Below are 17048 nucleotides of genomic sequence, written 5' to 3'. Positions count from 1 at the left end.
ACACACACACACACACACACACACACACACACACACACACACACACACACACACACACACACACCATTCCTCTCTCTCAGAAATCACCGGAATTAAGAACATTTTCAGGAACGGTGGCAACAGCCATTAACATTCTCTGTCATAATCCACCCCAGAGGCATCCTGGACCCTCGGCCCTGAACAATTCATGACTCCTGACCATGCAAGGCTTTCTCCAGCCTCTGCACCCATAGGCTTTGTTCTCAACTCCATCAGCAGCTAAGTCCTGCTACCCTGTAGGAATGAGCTCAGGGATCACCTCCTCCAGGAAGCCCCCCTGAATTGCCCCTCACCAATCACCACCACCCACGATAGCTCAGTCAGTGTCCACTCTGGGCTCACACCCGTCCTTCCATCTGCCACACTGAGCTGCAGATGCCCCTTCTTGGTCTCACTCCCCACAGATGAACCCTGTGCTCCCTGGTAACAGAACTCTCTCCGTGGCAGCCCCCAGCCTCACTCTCAGGAAGCACCGGCGGAGAGACACTGCCTGGCTCTTCAGGGCCTGTGTCCACGCAGGCAGGGTTCACAAAGGGGGCTCAGGGGGCCCTCAGCATCACCCTGTCAGAGGGGAGAAAACCAGACAGCAACAAGGGCCACCTGCCACGTCCAGGGCTACCTGGAGGGACACCCTCCGCCCCTACGGGGACAGGTGGGCGTCCAGTGTCCCCTCCAAGGGGACAGCTCACCCCTGAGGCTGCGTTTCAGTGAACAGTAACCAGAGCCTCGATGATGCGTGAACCGGGAAACAGAGCTGAGAAGGTGTTTCCCAATCATACCCTCCGGGGCCTGTAAAGGCTTATTTCCCTGAAGTAGCTTTACTATGAGAAAAATAAGAGAAATTGAGAAAACGGTTCACTTCTCTCAATGAAAGAATAGAAAACCCAGGAAAAATGGGACTGGAAGAAACACTACAGACAAGGACCTGCTCAGGACAAGACGAACCGATGCTGGTTCCAGCTGAACCAACACTGCAGGGAACTAAATCCACGGGAGAGAAATTCCAGAAGCACCACAAACAGCCCACAGAGAGGATGAGCTAAAGCACAATGGCACAATGTGACATGCAGGACGCAGAGGACAGACCGGGAAAGACCAGAAATCGTCACGGGACAGGGCTCCTCACATGTCAGATTTCTCCCTCAACTCACATCACAGGCTCAGTTTTCTAGAACTCAGAAATAAAAGACTCACAGAAGCTTCCCTGAGGAAAACTGAAAGACTTAGGTAGGGCATAAAATTGGGGATACTAATTCCACCAAACATGATTGCAAAAATAATCAAGGTCAGATCCAGTTATGGGCTGAACTGTGTCCCCTTCACCCCGCCCCAAACTCATATGTTGAAGCCCTAACCTCCAGGACCTCAGAATGTGGCCATATTTGAAGGTAGGGTCTTCAAAGCAGTAATCAAGGCAAAATGAGACATTACCATGGGTCCTGATCGAACGTAAGAGATGAGGACACAGACACACACAGAGGGACGACCACGTGAGGACCCGGGGAGAAGACGGCCATCCACACGCCCAGGAGAGAGGCCTCAGGAGGGACCAGCCCTGCCCACACCTTGACCTCAGACTTCTGGCCTCCAGAGCTATGGGAAAATAAATTTCTGTTGTTTAAGCCACCCAGTCTATGATATTTTATTATGGGGGTCCTAGAAAACTAATACAGATCCCAAATTATTAAAACACTACCAAACTGTCCTCACAGCTAAAAGGAGCAGAAGCATTTACTGTCACCCAGTTATGTCTTCTGCGAGGTCTCTGGGACTCTTTAAGTCACCCGCACAGAAACACAAGGACGGCCCGTGAGAGGCCGCTGGGCTGCAGAGACCTGGCAATGGTAACAAGATGGCGGAGGTGCTTTGTCCCCACGGCAGGACGGGTGAGGCTGGTGGCCTCCCTGCAGCCTCCGCAGGACCGGCAGCCCCCAGGCCTTCAGGCTCCTCTAGCCCTGAGGCCACTCGCCCCCGTGGCAGTTTAGTCTCCTGTGTCCGTCTGTCCACACTCTACTACCCAGCCCTTTAACCAGACACCAGTGGGGGGTTGCTCCGAAGGCATTCTGTAGAAGTGGAAACATCTGCAGACACGGGACTTAAAATGAGTCCCCTCCACGGTGGGGGTGGGCCTCGTGCCACCAGCTGGAGGCCTTAAGAGCAAAGATGGAGGTTTCCTGGAGAAGAAGGAATCTGGCCTCAAGGCTGTAGCAAACTCCCGCCCCACGGATCCCAGACTTGCCGGCCTCACCCTCACTGGAGCCGATTCCTTAAAATAAATCTCCGAATACACACACACATCAACACCCCAACCACTAGCTGTAAGAGCCCAGGATCACGCCACGATGCCCCGTAGGCCTCCCCACCGCAAACACACGGCCGCGTGGGTCTGACGACTCTATGGGCCACTGCCCAGCACCCGCCACGTCCTCGCCACCCCCCAGCCCTTTCAACAAACACGCCTCCTGCCTTCCACCCTCACTGTGGCCGCGCTTTCCTGGGGGTGCTGTTTTTCTCCCCTTCACCTCACTCCCAATGGCCTGGGGGAGGGGTCAGTGTGCTCCAGGCCCCTCCTTTCTGCACAGAGGACAGCCCCCCTGGCCCCTCAGGATCCTCTCTGTGCCCCTCCCATCAGGCTGTCCCACGTCCCTACCTCCCCTGCTGTCACTGCCCTGTCCCCCGCTCACCCGTGCATCCTGCTTGCCCTATCTCGCACGCCCTCAGGAACTCCTGGATGTAGGCGACGTATGGAGACGTACTGTTTATTTTCCCCTGGAAGCTGCAAATTTAATGGAGGTTAAGAGTGCCGAAAATATTTAAATGTGCCAGTTTTACCACCTAAATATCACGTTTGAAAGTACTGAGTCGGCCAAAAAGTTCGTTCGGGTTTTTCTGTGGCTACGGAAAAACCCGAACGAACTTTTTGGCCGACCCAATATTTGCCAGATGTGTTTGCTTCCCAGCCAGAAAAATACATATCCCATAAGCCCTGTTGAGCAGGTTCTCTGGGAAAAGAAAACTACCGTTAGACACAGCAAAAGGTTTGGATTAATTGGCCTCTAATAAGATAGATCAAACCCAAAGCTAACATCACATTCAATGATGAGAGATGGAAAGCTTTTCCCTCCAAGATCACAAACAAGGAAGGTGAGGATGATCCTTTCGCCACTTCTACTGAACAAAGTGTAGGAAGTTCTGGCCAGAGGAGTCAAGCAAGAAAAAGAAATAAACTACATCCACATGGGAAAAGAAGAACTAAAGTTATCTCTGTTCACAGATGACATGATCTTATCTGTAGAAAACCCTAAAATTTACAAACACACACACACACACACACACACACACACACACACACACACCCCCTAGAGCTTAATAAATAAATTCATCAAATCTATAGGATACAAAAGTCAACATGCAAAAATCAGGTGTGTTTCCAAATACTAACAATGAAAAATCTGAAAAGGAAATTAAGAAAACAACTCCATTCAAAATAGCATCAAAAATAATAATTAAGAATAAATTTAACCAAGGCAGCAAAAGACTTGTGCACCAATTACCAAATGTTGCTATAAGAACATAAATAAGCTATAAGGCAAATATTATGTATTCATGGGTTGAAATATTTAATATTGTTAAGATGATTAATACTATCCAAAGCATTTTATAGATTCCATGTAATCCCTATCAAAGACCCACTGGCATTTTTTGCAGAAATCGATATAATGTTTCTAAAATTCATAAGGATTCTCATGGGACCCCAAATAGCCAAACACATCTTGAAAAAGAAAAGCAAAGTTGGAGGACTCACATTTCTTGACTTCAGAACTTACTACAAGACTATGGTAATCAAGACAGTGTGATACTGGCATAAGGACAGACATAGACTAATGGAACAGAACAGAGAGCCCAGAAATAAACCCTCACACATGGTGGACTGATTTTTAACAAAGGTCCTGAGACCATTCACTGGGCAACAGGACAGTCTTTTCGACAAGTGGTTCTGGGAAACTGGATATCCACATGCAAAAGAATAAAGCTGGACTCTTACTTTACCCTACAAACAAAAAGTAACTAAAAATGGATTAAAGACCTAAATGTAGAGTTAAAACTATAAAACATACGGAAAATTTTTCATGATACTGGATTTGACAATGATTTCGAGGATACGACACCAAAAACACAGGCAACAAAAGAGAAAAACATATAAACTGAACTTCATCCAACTTAAAAAATGTGTGCATCAAAGGACACTCTGAAGAGAGTGAAAAGACCCACAGAAAGGGACAAAATAATTACAAATCATATATCTGATAAGGGCTTAATAGCCAGAATAAATAAAGATCTCCTGCAACTCAACAACAAAACAGCAAAAAACCAAATTCAGAAATGGGCAAAGGACTTGACACTTCTTCAAAGAAGATACACATATGATCCACAAGCATGAAGAGACTCTCAATATCACTAGTCATTAGGGAAATGCAGATCGAATCACAATGAGACACCAGGAAAATAATAAGTATGGTGAGGATGCAGAGAAATTGGAACCCTTCTGCATTGCTGGTGAGGATGGAAGGTGCAGCCTCTGTAAAAACTGGCATGACAAGTCCTCAAAGAATTAAACACAGAATTAACGCAAGTTCCAGCAATTCTATTTCTAGGTATACACCCAAAAGAATCGGAAGCAAGAACTCAAACAAGTACCTGTACACACATGTTCATAGCAGCACTGTTTACAACAGCCGAAAGGTGGAACTAAACCCAGTGTCCGTTGCCAGATGAATGGGTAAGCAACATGTACTATAAACAAACAATGGACTATTATTCAGCCTTGAAAAGAAATGGAATTTTGATACACGCCACCACATGGATGGACCTTAAAGACAAACAATGCTAAGTGAAATAAACCAATCACAAAAGGACAAATACTGTATGATCTTACTTGTATGAGGTACCTAGTTTAGAGACAAAAAGTAGAATAAAGGTTACCAGGGTCTGGGAGGTGGGGGGTTTGTTTAATGGGCACAGAATTTCCGTTTGGGATGATGAAGCAGTTCTGGAAATAAATAGCAGTGATGTTTACACAGCTTTATGAACATAATCCACTGAGCTGCACACTCAAAATGGTTAAAATGGCAAATTTTATGTCCTGTATATTTTATCCCCATGTTTAAAAAAATTATTGATAAGTTGGCTATTCAGTGAGCTTCCTTTAATAAAATTGACAACTTTCACTAATTTTTATAACACAACCATGAGAGCAGGCAGAATTTCTTAGGATGCTAACACTCAGAGATGTACAAAGAAGTGATTCCAAATATAGCTTTTGTTTATTCAAGCTTTTCCATTTTGATGTATCTTGACCCCTTCTCAGTTGTGTGACTCTTGTGTAACCCACTTGTCTAGGAGGTGAAATTGAACCCATCCATCAAGTCCTGCATAAAAATTATCTCATAATTTGTCACCCACACCTGACAAAGACTAAAAGCTCTATCATTATCCTGTTCTCATGGAGACTAAAAAACCTGTACCCACTCTGGACAGAAAACCTCACTTCTTTTTTTTAGTTGAAATATAGCTGATTTACAATCTTGTGTTAATTTCTGCTGTACAGCAAAGTGACACAGTTATATACATATATACATTCTTTTTCATATTCTTTTCCATTAGGGTTTATCACAGGATATGGAATATACTTCCCTGTGCTGTACAGTAGGACCTTGTTGTTTATCTATGTAACAGTTGGCATCTGCTAACCCCAAACTCCCAACCCATTCCCTCTCCCAGCCCCCTCCCCTGTAGCAACCACCAGTCTGTTCTCTATGTCTGTGAGTCCGAGGAAACCTTACTTCTAAATGCCCTACAACAGTACAGAGGTAATGATACACTGTGCTACTTTAACGAGGTTAAATTGTTAATCATCCGTGGATTTAACAAAAATGGTGTGCTCCATACAGGTACTGAGGAACAGTTTCCAAAGCAGGTCAATATTGCAACTTTCTATCTATGGTGATAAAAGGGATTCTCATTAACACGCGTAGAATGACGAAGAAATTGTACCCATCACTACTGTCTCTTTCATTCCTTTGATTCAAGGGGCTCATCGCTAAGTTCTGCTTGCTGTCTTATTTCCATACGTCCCTTTACTTCTGAAAGTTCAGTCCTCCTGCGCGTGAATTCCAATCTAAATAATGTATGTCCCATTTCAACTGAGTTTTGAACTTGTGATAAAAATTTAAATAATCTTCTTCATAAAGTTTGCCCTGTTCTCCTTATTGGACTGTAGTTCAGAAACACAGTTCAGGCAAAGTCAAAAGTTTGCTGATTCTAGAGTCAACATTTTTCTTAACACTGTCAATATTTACACTTCTGGACCCAGCAGCTGAACTTGAACATGCCTTTGTTCTTTTCATGTTTATGTGGTTTTCTTTTTTTTCCACTTTAAGGGCAATGTGTACTAAATTAAAATGGTACAATTGTCATAAACGTGAAAAGTGCTGCACTCAACAACCCTTTTTCTGAAAAGTACGTGGGGCGTTCCTCCCTGGAACCCTGCAGACTCAGGCTGACGCAGATGACGTGCTTATCCGTGCCTTTCACATCACGACCAGCTACAGGTGACACTCACGGTGGATTTCAGCTGTTCAGCACCGCGCCTGCCGTGAGGGTGACTCTGATGAGAACGCTGACTGTGGTGGACGCAGCGGGTGCCCGGGTGGATCCTGCAGCCTCCCCGTGACCCCGGCTCAGCGAGTGCGAAGACTACACGCAGCCTGCCCCAATCCATCCCCTTCTGCTCTGTTCTCCTCGTTAAAGGTGTTTTCGTGACCTACGGACTTGATTTCCAGGAACGACAATGGGTTGCGACCCACAGTGTGAAAACAGGGTCAGGCTGGGGCCTGCAGTCCGTGCCCACCTCCAGGTTTATGGGCTGTCCTCCTGCAGCCTGGAGGCTGCTGCCCACTGGCCTGTCCATCCCCACACTGCCCCCTGCTTTCCAGGCACCTGCTCCAGACTGGTCCCTGTGCCCACCTCCATCTCTGACCCACTCTAGAAAAAAACGACGCCTCTGCTTAAGGCAACCAGCCATGCCCAGGACCCCCTGAATCCCAGACTGTGTGAATGGGCCCTTTCTGTTTTCAGGTAACCACATATCCAGAATGAGCATTTAATACTGCTGAGAAGCTCCGCTCCACTTCCTCAGGAAATGTTCTTTGTGCTCCCCAGAGCGTCTGTTTCATTCTTTCTCTTCTCTCCCCGCAAACGCCGCCCACCTTTTGATGCCTGCCACACCCAGACAGCACGTAGTAGGGCCTCAAGAAGCATCTGCCAACTAATAAGGCTAAACGGTATCACAGTATAATAAACAATGTGCAATAAATAATGTATAACATATAACGTATAATAGCATAAAACTAAATAGTACAATTGTCGGTGGACAGGTTAAATAATAAAATTTAGTTTAAAAATTAAATACTGTGGTCATTTCATAATAAACTTAAATAATTACACTGTACAACTTATACAGTTTTGTATGTCAATTATATCTCAATAAAACTGGAAAAAATTAACAAAAAATTTTTAAAAGAAAAAACAAAAAAATTAAAAGAGAAGTTTCAAATCTTAAAATGAATCCCTGTAGGATTTGTTAAAAAGAAATCTGTGCCTTTCATAAAAGGCAGAGATCCTGCCCCTTACTAGGGAAAATATAACTGCAATGTTCACGATATTTTAAGATAATCACTTGCAGAACTGAAAGCAGAATACTTGTCTTTTCAATCATAATAAGAGGATAAAAATAAACTAGTAATACTTGAAACATCAAAGGGAAAATAGAAAACAGGCAGATGAAGAAGCATTCAAAGCAGAAAAAACTGGTTCAGAAGATGGATGACATATGGAGCAATAAATGTCAACTGTCTAATTCCCTTCTTCTGAAAATAATATTCAAAAATATGCCGATGGGCTTCCCTGGTGGCGCAAGTGGTTGAGAGTCCGACTGCCGATGCAGGGGACACGGGTTCGTGCCCTGGTCCGGGAAGATCCCACATGCCGCGGAGCGGCTGGGCCTGTGAGCCATGGCCACTGAGCCTGCACATCCGGAGCCTGTGCTCCGCAACGGGAGAGGCCGCAACAGTGAGAGGCCCGCGTACCGCAAAAAAAAAAAAAAAATGCCGATGTAAAACAAAATACCCAAAGCAAAGTGAAATAGAAAAGCTTTAAAAAGAGAGCTAGAAAAGGGAGAGACAGAGACATAACAGGCAAAGATACAAGAACACACACTCAAACACAACAATTACAGTGGCGGCAATGATAGAAAAAAGTATCTTTAAAACAAAGAAACACTAATCCACACAGATAGAAGTGTAATTAGTAATGAGCAAAAGCAGTATTAGGTCTTCACCCTCCAGATAACAAATCAACACTATAAACGAACCTTCAATTATAAAAGTGGATGCTGTGCTTCCGTAAAAAGTTTACACTAACAGCAAACCAACCAACCAAAACCCTAAGACCTCCAAGGAGGAAGTGAGAAAAAGCGTTTGTTGCTGGACACTTGTGCTCACCACTGAGGGCAAAGGAAGGAATCAAAGTGGGATCAAAAGAATGCACAACACCCTGCAATGGTGAGACAGAATTAATGAATAGGCATGAAAAGTGCACACGTGCAAATATTTACAAACACCTGTGAAATGATTTAAAAAAAATACTAAGCCACAAAGAATATCAGTGCCTCTTGCTAACACATAAAGATCTCTGAGCTAAGAAACACCTGTGCTGAGCCCCCTCCCCCCTGTGACATGAAGGCACAGACCCGATTCCACGGGTGCCAGGGTGGACACAGGGACAGCCGGCCACTGTGCCAACCCGCCCTGAGCGACAGCCAAACACAACACAGCTAGAAATTAAAAACATCTGTGTAAAAAGCAACAAGTCAGCCACTTGAAAATTAAAAACAAGCACTGGCCTAAATAGCTGGTCCAAGGAGAAAATTAATACAATAACCGTCTCTGGACAGTTAGGTCAATGAGCACCGTCCCTCGTGGAGAGAGGTTAACACAAAGCAAGAGACATGACAGGAGAACAAATAAGGCCATGACTCCTGCACCGTCTACAAAGGGAAAAAGAAAGTATATAAACAATGTGAATCCAGCCTTGAACCAGAAGGAAGGAAATCTGGTCAAAAACAAACCAGAAAGCAAAACATAACAAAGTTTATGAAAATCCAAGAAAGATAATAAAAGACAAAATTCTTAAAAATACACTTTAAAAACCCACCAATACACGAAATTTTAATTAAGAAAAGGAATATAATGATTTTTTTTCATCATATGGTAATTTTATGGGCATTAGTAAAGAAAGAAATCTGGTAATTTCAATGAAATTATAACTTTCATTAGAAATATATACCAAAATCAGAATAAACTAAAAAATAAATCTTACGATCAAATTGAGTAAAGCCCACCCTCCTGGGCTTCCCTGGTGGTGCAGTGGTTGAGAGTCCGCCTGCCGATGCAGGGGACACAGGTTCGTGTCCCGGTCCGGGAAGATCCCACACGCCGCGGAGCAGCTGGGCCCGTGAGCCGTGGCCGCTGAGCCTGCGCGTCCGGACCCTGTGCTCCGCAATGGGAGAGGCCACAACAGTGAGAGGCCCGCAAACCGAAAAAAAAAAAAAAAAAAAAAAACCAACCCACCCTCCTTCCACCTATATATTTCCAGTATAAAGAAAACCATGTACTTGTTTAGACCAGGCCTGGGCTAACTGTGTCTATGGATTTGTGTGTGTATGATTCCCACTGTTTACAAGAGGAAATGAGCAGAATGGTCAAGGTCCCAGGGCTAGTGATGGGAAGGACTGAGGAAGGTAGGAGAGCTCAGTCCAGAAGTCCACTCCCTTAACCAGAACCCAACAGTCCTATGGTTTTCAGATTATGAACAGACAGCACAGGTATCACCTGGGAACTTGTTAAAATACAAATTTCAGCCCAGACCTGGGCCTACTAAATCAGAGACTTTGGGGATGAGGGCTGCAAAGCAACATGTTTTTCAGGACTGTCAGGCGATACACTCGGGCCGACCCGGCGCCCACCACTGGGCTGCGCAGCAAATCCATTCCGGGAGTTTTTAAAACTCCAATTACCTGGGCTGGACCCCAGACCAGTGAAAACAAGATCTCGAATTGGGAGAAGGGGCGTTTTAAGCTCCTCAGGCGCTTCTGATGTTGAGAACCACCGCTCTCATCTTTTTCTTTTATAATTATTATTCCTTTTTTTTATGATGTTGGCAAGGGGAAAAAATGGAAGAAAAGTGCGACAAAGCTTTGAAGAATCACGCCTCTCCTTCTGGGGGCTGGGTTGGGGGGACCCTACAACTACAAAGCTGTTTGAAGTGAAAAATACACTCAGCTTTCAAAATGGCCATAACTGAACGCTAAGGGCTAGACTCCCAACTGGAAGCTTGTGCCCCGTCTGTTTTTGCCTTTGAAAAATCTATTATTTTTTCCTATGCAAATATAAAGAATCCCTTTTAGAAGGCCGGTTTTCGCCTTTCTCCATCAGGCATTGGTGGAAGGGCAGGGGGAGGGGTGCAGGTTAAACAGCCATCAGAACTACCTGCAGCAAAGAATGACCCCATCATTGCAAACCGTGTGTCCTTAGGGACCAGGGTCTAACTCTGACCACGTGTGCGAGCAGGACCTAGGACTGCACATCTCAGCGCTTGGAGAGACTTGTTTGAAATATGCTGTTTGAACTGTATGATCTCACTTACACCTAGACTCTAAAAAACACAACAAGCTAGTGACTATAACAAAACAGAAGCAGACTCACAGATTCAGGGAACAAACTAGTGGTTACCAGTGGGGTCAGGGGGCAAGGTAGGGGTAGGGGATTAAGAGACACAACCTACTGAGTATAAAATAACTAAGCTACAAGGATGCATTGTACCACATGGGGAATAAAGCCAATACAGACCCTCAACCGGGGCACTGGACTTCTGAGACACGTCCCCACCTCTGAAGCAGGGGCGTGCGGGCACGGAGGTTGTGCGTCGGGCACAAGACGGGATTGCTAAGCCCATGCTCAGACGAGGTGGCACCACTGGATGACGTCAGGAGACAAGGGAGGGAGGACAGCCACAGAGGATGGGCAGGCTGCACAGGGCAGAAGACCTGGGGACAGCACTGGACACAGAATCACAGGGACCACACCCTGTCCTGCTCACGCCCACGTCTGCAGAGACAAGGAGGACACCCGCCTGCCTTGGGTAAATGTGTGCCCTGGACAAGGTGAAACCCACACGGGCGCAGTGAAACCTAGACCACTCTGACACCTGTGAGCGTGGCCATCCCAGTGTCGCAGATGAGGGCACAGGCTCTGAGATGCTGGGTGACCTGCCCAGGGCCACACAGTGACACAGGACCTCACGGACGGGGAACCACTGAGGGCCTGAGAGTCAGAGCAAAGGACGGATGGGGTGCCCCCCAACATTATGGGATCCTGCCCGTGCACGACCAGGGGACCTTGGAGGAGGGAGGATGGGGCAAGAAGAAAAGCCATTATAATTTAAAATGTGGATTACTCCCTAACTATCTCTGTCTGACTTACTTCACTCAGTATGGCAATCTCTAGGTCCATCCATGTTGCTGCAAATGGCATCATTTCATTGTTTTTAATGGCTGAGTAATACTCCATTGTATACTATGTTTTATATATATATATATATATATGTACCACATCTTCTTTATCCATTCCTCTGTTGATGGACACTTAGGTTGCTTCCACGTCCTGGCTATTGTAAATAGTGCTGCAGTGAACACTGGGGTGCATCCTTTTGGACCATGTTTTTCTCCAGATAGTTTGGAAATGACATGTACCCACTGCTATATTTAAAATGAATAACCAACAAGGACCTACTGTATAGCACAGGGAGCTCTGCTCAGTATTATGTAACAACCTAAATGGGAAAATAATCTGAAAAAGAATAGATACGTGTGTGTATAAGTGAATCACTTTGCTGTACACCTGAAACTACCACAACATTGTTAATCAACTATACTCCAATATAAAATAAAAAGTTTAAAATTTTTTTTTAATTTTTAAAAATGTAGATAACTTACATACAGATCTAAAATGGGGGTCCTTTGAAAAGAACTTATCTTCTCTTATATATATATATATATTTTTTTTTAATTCATTAATGTTTTGTTTTCACTATTGACATCATCACTTATAATCCCTGATTCTTGAGCTTCATGAATCACTATAAATTACTGACTGCCTCTGGGTAACTTCCAAGGGACAGATCTTTGCATATTAAAATTATAAAACAAGAAACAGAAATTAAGAGACTAAATCAATTAAGTCAAAAAGGGGAAGGACTTCCCCGGCAGTCCAGTGGTTAGGACTCAGTGCTTTTCACTGCCGTGGCCCCAGGTTCAATCCCTGGTCGGGGAACTAAGATCCTACAAGCCTCGCAGCGTAGCCAAAAAAAAAAAAGAGGAGGGGGGACGAGCAAGATGCCACCCACATTGCCAGCCACACCACCCACCGTCCCAGAAGCACAATCTTCACGTGGGAATAAGTGACGTTAACACCAGTGGGAAACAGAACACTCAGATGTGTCCTTGCTGCCTACAAATCTGATTGCATAATTCTTGAGAAAGTGGTTCAAACTTCATCAGAAAAACCCAGGATGCTCTATAAAACAGCCCTTGGTTTTAAATACTTTACAAAATATATATACTCCAAAATCCTTCCAATCAACACCTAAGAGGAAAGCACTGTCACTACAATAAAACACAGACCACTGACTAGAGACTTCTTTTCTCCTAAAGAAAACTTGAAAAAAAGCCCCAAGAGGTTATATCTAAATCACACTTCCCAGATTCTGGACTGAGGTCTCTCGTTAAATTACAAAATACTGAAGATGGTGGCATCAGATCTTCTTAATTTCATTCTTTCAGTGAATCTCATAAAAGGCCTGAGCTTCCCTCTCTTCCCAGCCAGCCCCGAGCCCAGTGCTGGAGCTGGGAGAGCGTCAGGTGCCTTGAGGACGGACGTGGGCACCTGCACCCACACGCCCAATGGGAGCAAACGAGCGGCTGCACCGTAAAGCTGACCATGATGGCAAAATGCTGGAAACAACCTCGCAGCCTAAAAACACCAAGCTGCTTGGATTACAAATACTGATGTGGCAACAAAAAACAAGGTGCAGTAAAATGCTCTGCACTTAAAAGCTTTTGCACAGCCAAGGAAACTATAAACAAAACGAAAAGACAGCCTACGGACTGGGAGAAAACATCTGTCAAAGATGAGACTTACAAGGGATTAATCTCCAAAATATACAAACAAGTCATACAGCTCAATACCAAAAAAAAAAACAACCCAATCAAAAAATGGGCAGAAGATCTAAAGAGACATTTTTCCAAAGAAGACATACAGATGGCCAAAGGCTCATGAAAAGATGTTCAACATCACTCATTATTAGAGAAATGCAAATCAAAGCTACAATGAGGTATCACCTCATACAGGTCAGAATGGCCATTATCAAAAAATCTACAAATGATAAATTCTGGAGAGGGTGTGGAGAAAAGGGAACCCTCCTACACTGTTGATGGGAATGTGAACTGATACAGCCACTATGGAGAACAGAATGGAGGTTCCTCAAAAAACTAAAAATAAAGCTACCATATGATCCAGCAATACTACTTCTGGGCATCTATCTGGTGAAAACCGTACTTCGGAAAGATACGTGCACTCCTCTGTTCATAGCAGCACTATTCACAGTAGCCGAAACATGGAAGCAACCTAAATGTCCACTGACAGATGAATGGATAAAGAAGATGTGGTACATATAAATAATGGAATATTAGCCATTAAAAAGAATGAAATAATGCCCTTTGCAGCAACATGGATGGATCTAGAGATTGTCATACTGAGTTAAGTGAGTCAGACAGAGAAAGACAAACATCATATGATATTGCTTATATGTGGAATATGAAAAAAGGTACAAATGAACTTATTTACAAAACAGGAAGAGACTCACAGACATAGAAAACAAACTTACGGTTACCAATGGGGAAGAGAGGTGGGGAGGGATAAATTAGGAGTTTGGGATTAACAGATACATACTACTATATATAAAAGATAAACAACAAGGACCTACTGTATAGCACAGGGAACTATATTCAATATCTTATAATTAACCATAATGAAAAAGAATCTGAAAAAGAATATATATATATATATACACATATATAACTGAATTACTCTGCTATACACCTGAAACTAACACAAGATTGTAAATCAACTATACTGCAATTAAAAATAAACAAACAAATAAACAAGATGGTTCCCTAGGCAGGTGCCCCAAGGTATCGGGGGCGACGCGGAGCAGAGAAGAGAAAACAGAGGGTCAGCACTCCTGCCACTGGGGTAGCAGAGACCTCTCAGGAGAGTACTGACAGCCAGCAGCAGGGCAGCCCTTGGGGGCAGGGGCTTACTTTCCCCCGCAAGACCCTTTGGACCCGTAAAATGTTGCACTAGGTCCCTGAATCACCTACCCCCAAAAAAAGTGAGCTCGATGGCTGTATTTTAATTCTTAGAAGAACTGATGCAGCCCGAGCTTCTGAAACTTTGCCATGATTGTTAGTGAATCCAGCAAAGTATATCATTTTTTCTTTTTTTTGACTGTCATAGCATCAGATTCATATAAACTATGGGTCAGAAGAGCAAGCCTTGCTTCTCAGAAAGGAGCAGAGTTCAGGATCTGAAGTGCATTTCAGAGAGGGGCCTGGAATCCGGTCACAGCACACAAGGCCACCCCGAGTGACACTGGGGACAACAGCTGTAACGCTGCCAACTGGCAGCGTGCCCTGTGTTGGGATGTCTCCACCAGTTCTGACCAGCACAGACGCTGGACTTACTCTTAGATTTCATGGCCCTTTCAATACATCAATCTAACCCTAACCCCCAAGCCCTGCCTTGTCCACCACCTTGACAATCTGGGGGCAAACAAATAATCTTATTTTTAAGTCTTAATTCAGTGTTTCATCAATTCACACTTAGCAAAAAGCCCTGACACGTGAAGCCCTTCTAAGCTCTTGCCGGGAGATGTCGTCTTGGCCTAGAAACGTCTCGGGGGAGCTCTCAGTCACAGCTCAGCCTGGAGACCCTAAGTGAGCCTCCCGTGGAATATCTATTTCTGAGCTGTATTCCCCCCTTCCAGAGTCCCCCACACGCCGATCCACCAAACCCAGGATTCACACATCCTAAGTCACTCTCCAGGGTGGAGTTATGAGGTGTCCACTCTCGTTCCCATGGGAGATGACACGGGTTCATCTAACAGTGACCATCAGGCTACGGGGGCTGGAAAACGGGAGATGCTCCAGGAGGCCACTGTGCATCCCTCCCCTGGAACCAGGGCTGGAGCTTCAGGTAATCTTCCGCCCACAGCGCCTGTGATGAACACACAGTCAGGGCTGCAAACCTGCTCACGTTACTCTTGGCCAGTAGCACAAGGTGAAAGGTGAGCAGGCTACACGACCACACAACTGAACAGTGACCGCCATCGAGGCTAACCTAATGTCACGCTGCTAGGAGACCCTCTAATTCCAGGGCTCTGACTGCCTAAGGCTGGATTTAGTAACAGCAGCCTTGGAATTTTAAGCTTCTTGAAGATGTGCTCCTTTTTGTTGCCTTAAGGGCCCCGGGGCAGGGGATAAGATTGGGTTTATTACATCTAGTTTAGTTACAGGAAGTGTCCATAGCTTCAAACTAACCCAAATAAAGTCACTTTAAATACATCAGTTTTAATTAAAAAATAAAGTCTTCAGGGGCTTTCCTGGTGGCACAGTGGTTAAGAATCCGCCTGCCAATGCAGGGGACACAGGTTCGAGCCCTGGTCCGGGAAGATCCCACATGCCGCGGAGCAACTAAGCCCGTGCGCCACAGCTACTGAACCTGTGCTCTAGAGCCCACGAGCCACAGCTACTGAGCCCACGAGTCACAACCACTGAAGCCCACATGCCTAGAGCCCATGATCCGCAACAAGAGAAGCCACCACAATGAGAAGCCCGCGCACCGCAATGAAGAGTAGCCCCCGCTCGCCGCAACTAGAGAGCCCGTGTGCAGCAATGAAGACCCAACACAACCAAAAATAAACAAATAAATAAATAAATTTATTTATTTATTTTTTAAATCTCAAAAATAAGAAGAAACTCTTCCTGCCAATCACAGGTGCTTCTGTGGGCTCTCCAGCCCCTGACACCATCCTACACGAGTCGCGTTTTCCGAGTGATGCCACTGCACCCTGCCAACCACTCCCAGCTTTTAGCTCCGCAGGGACATGGCTTAAGTGTCCTCTCCCCGCCCTGCCCTCTGGGGAGCACCTGCCGCAGCTCCCACGGCCCGGAACCGTCCCCATACGGGTCCCGACTCGCCAACAGCTGAGTGACGCCCCAGTACACCTGCCCCTCCTGCAGGGTCCCACCCTGGTTGATGAGTCATTAAGTGCCCCCTTCCCCCTCCTCCACTCAACGTACCTCTGCAGAGTCTGGCCCCTCCCTCCTCCGCCCCGCTGGCCATTCTCAGTACCCCGGGATCACCCCGCAGGACCCTGATTCTTAACTCTGGTCTCACACTAGAATCCCGGGAGACCTTTCCAAATCCTGCTCCAAGCCCCACACCCCAGTCCCTGTAACTTGCCTGCAGCCAGACCTGGGCACAGGTACTTTACTTAAAGAACTGTCCAGGTGACCCGTGAGGTGTGGTCAGAGTGAAAGGTGGTGGATTCGGCTGCAAACTCCCCGCAGCCCGGAGCTCTCCGGGTACCTGCCCTCGAGCTGCATTGGAGTGTTCTTAATCCAACAACCTTAACTGGGAACACAGGTACTTTTCTATTCCAATACGGTTGGAAACAACCTAAATGCCTGGCTCTAGGGACATGTGCGCAGGTCAGTATGTGTGCGTGTAAGTACACGGACCCCACATACGTGCGCACATGCCATTGGGGTA

General features: G+C 45.5%; 1 protein-coding gene across 5 annotated transcripts in view; it reads right to left on the bottom strand.

The window, feature by feature from the left end:
• The window catches only part of GRB10 (growth factor receptor bound protein 10), a 196450-nt gene that overhangs the window by 132517 nt on the left and 46885 nt on the right, over window positions 1-17048 (bottom strand). The window lies entirely within an intron of this gene.

This window comes from Aethalodelphis obliquidens, unplaced genomic scaffold (assembly GCF_003676395.1).
Source record: "Aethalodelphis obliquidens isolate GAN/ISIS:26980383/991018 unplaced genomic scaffold, ASM367639v1 scaffold27, whole genome shotgun sequence".
Taxonomy (NCBI): Eukaryota; Metazoa; Chordata; class Mammalia; order Artiodactyla; family Delphinidae; genus Aethalodelphis; species Aethalodelphis obliquidens.
This window is presented reverse-complemented; position numbering and strand designations above follow the sequence as displayed.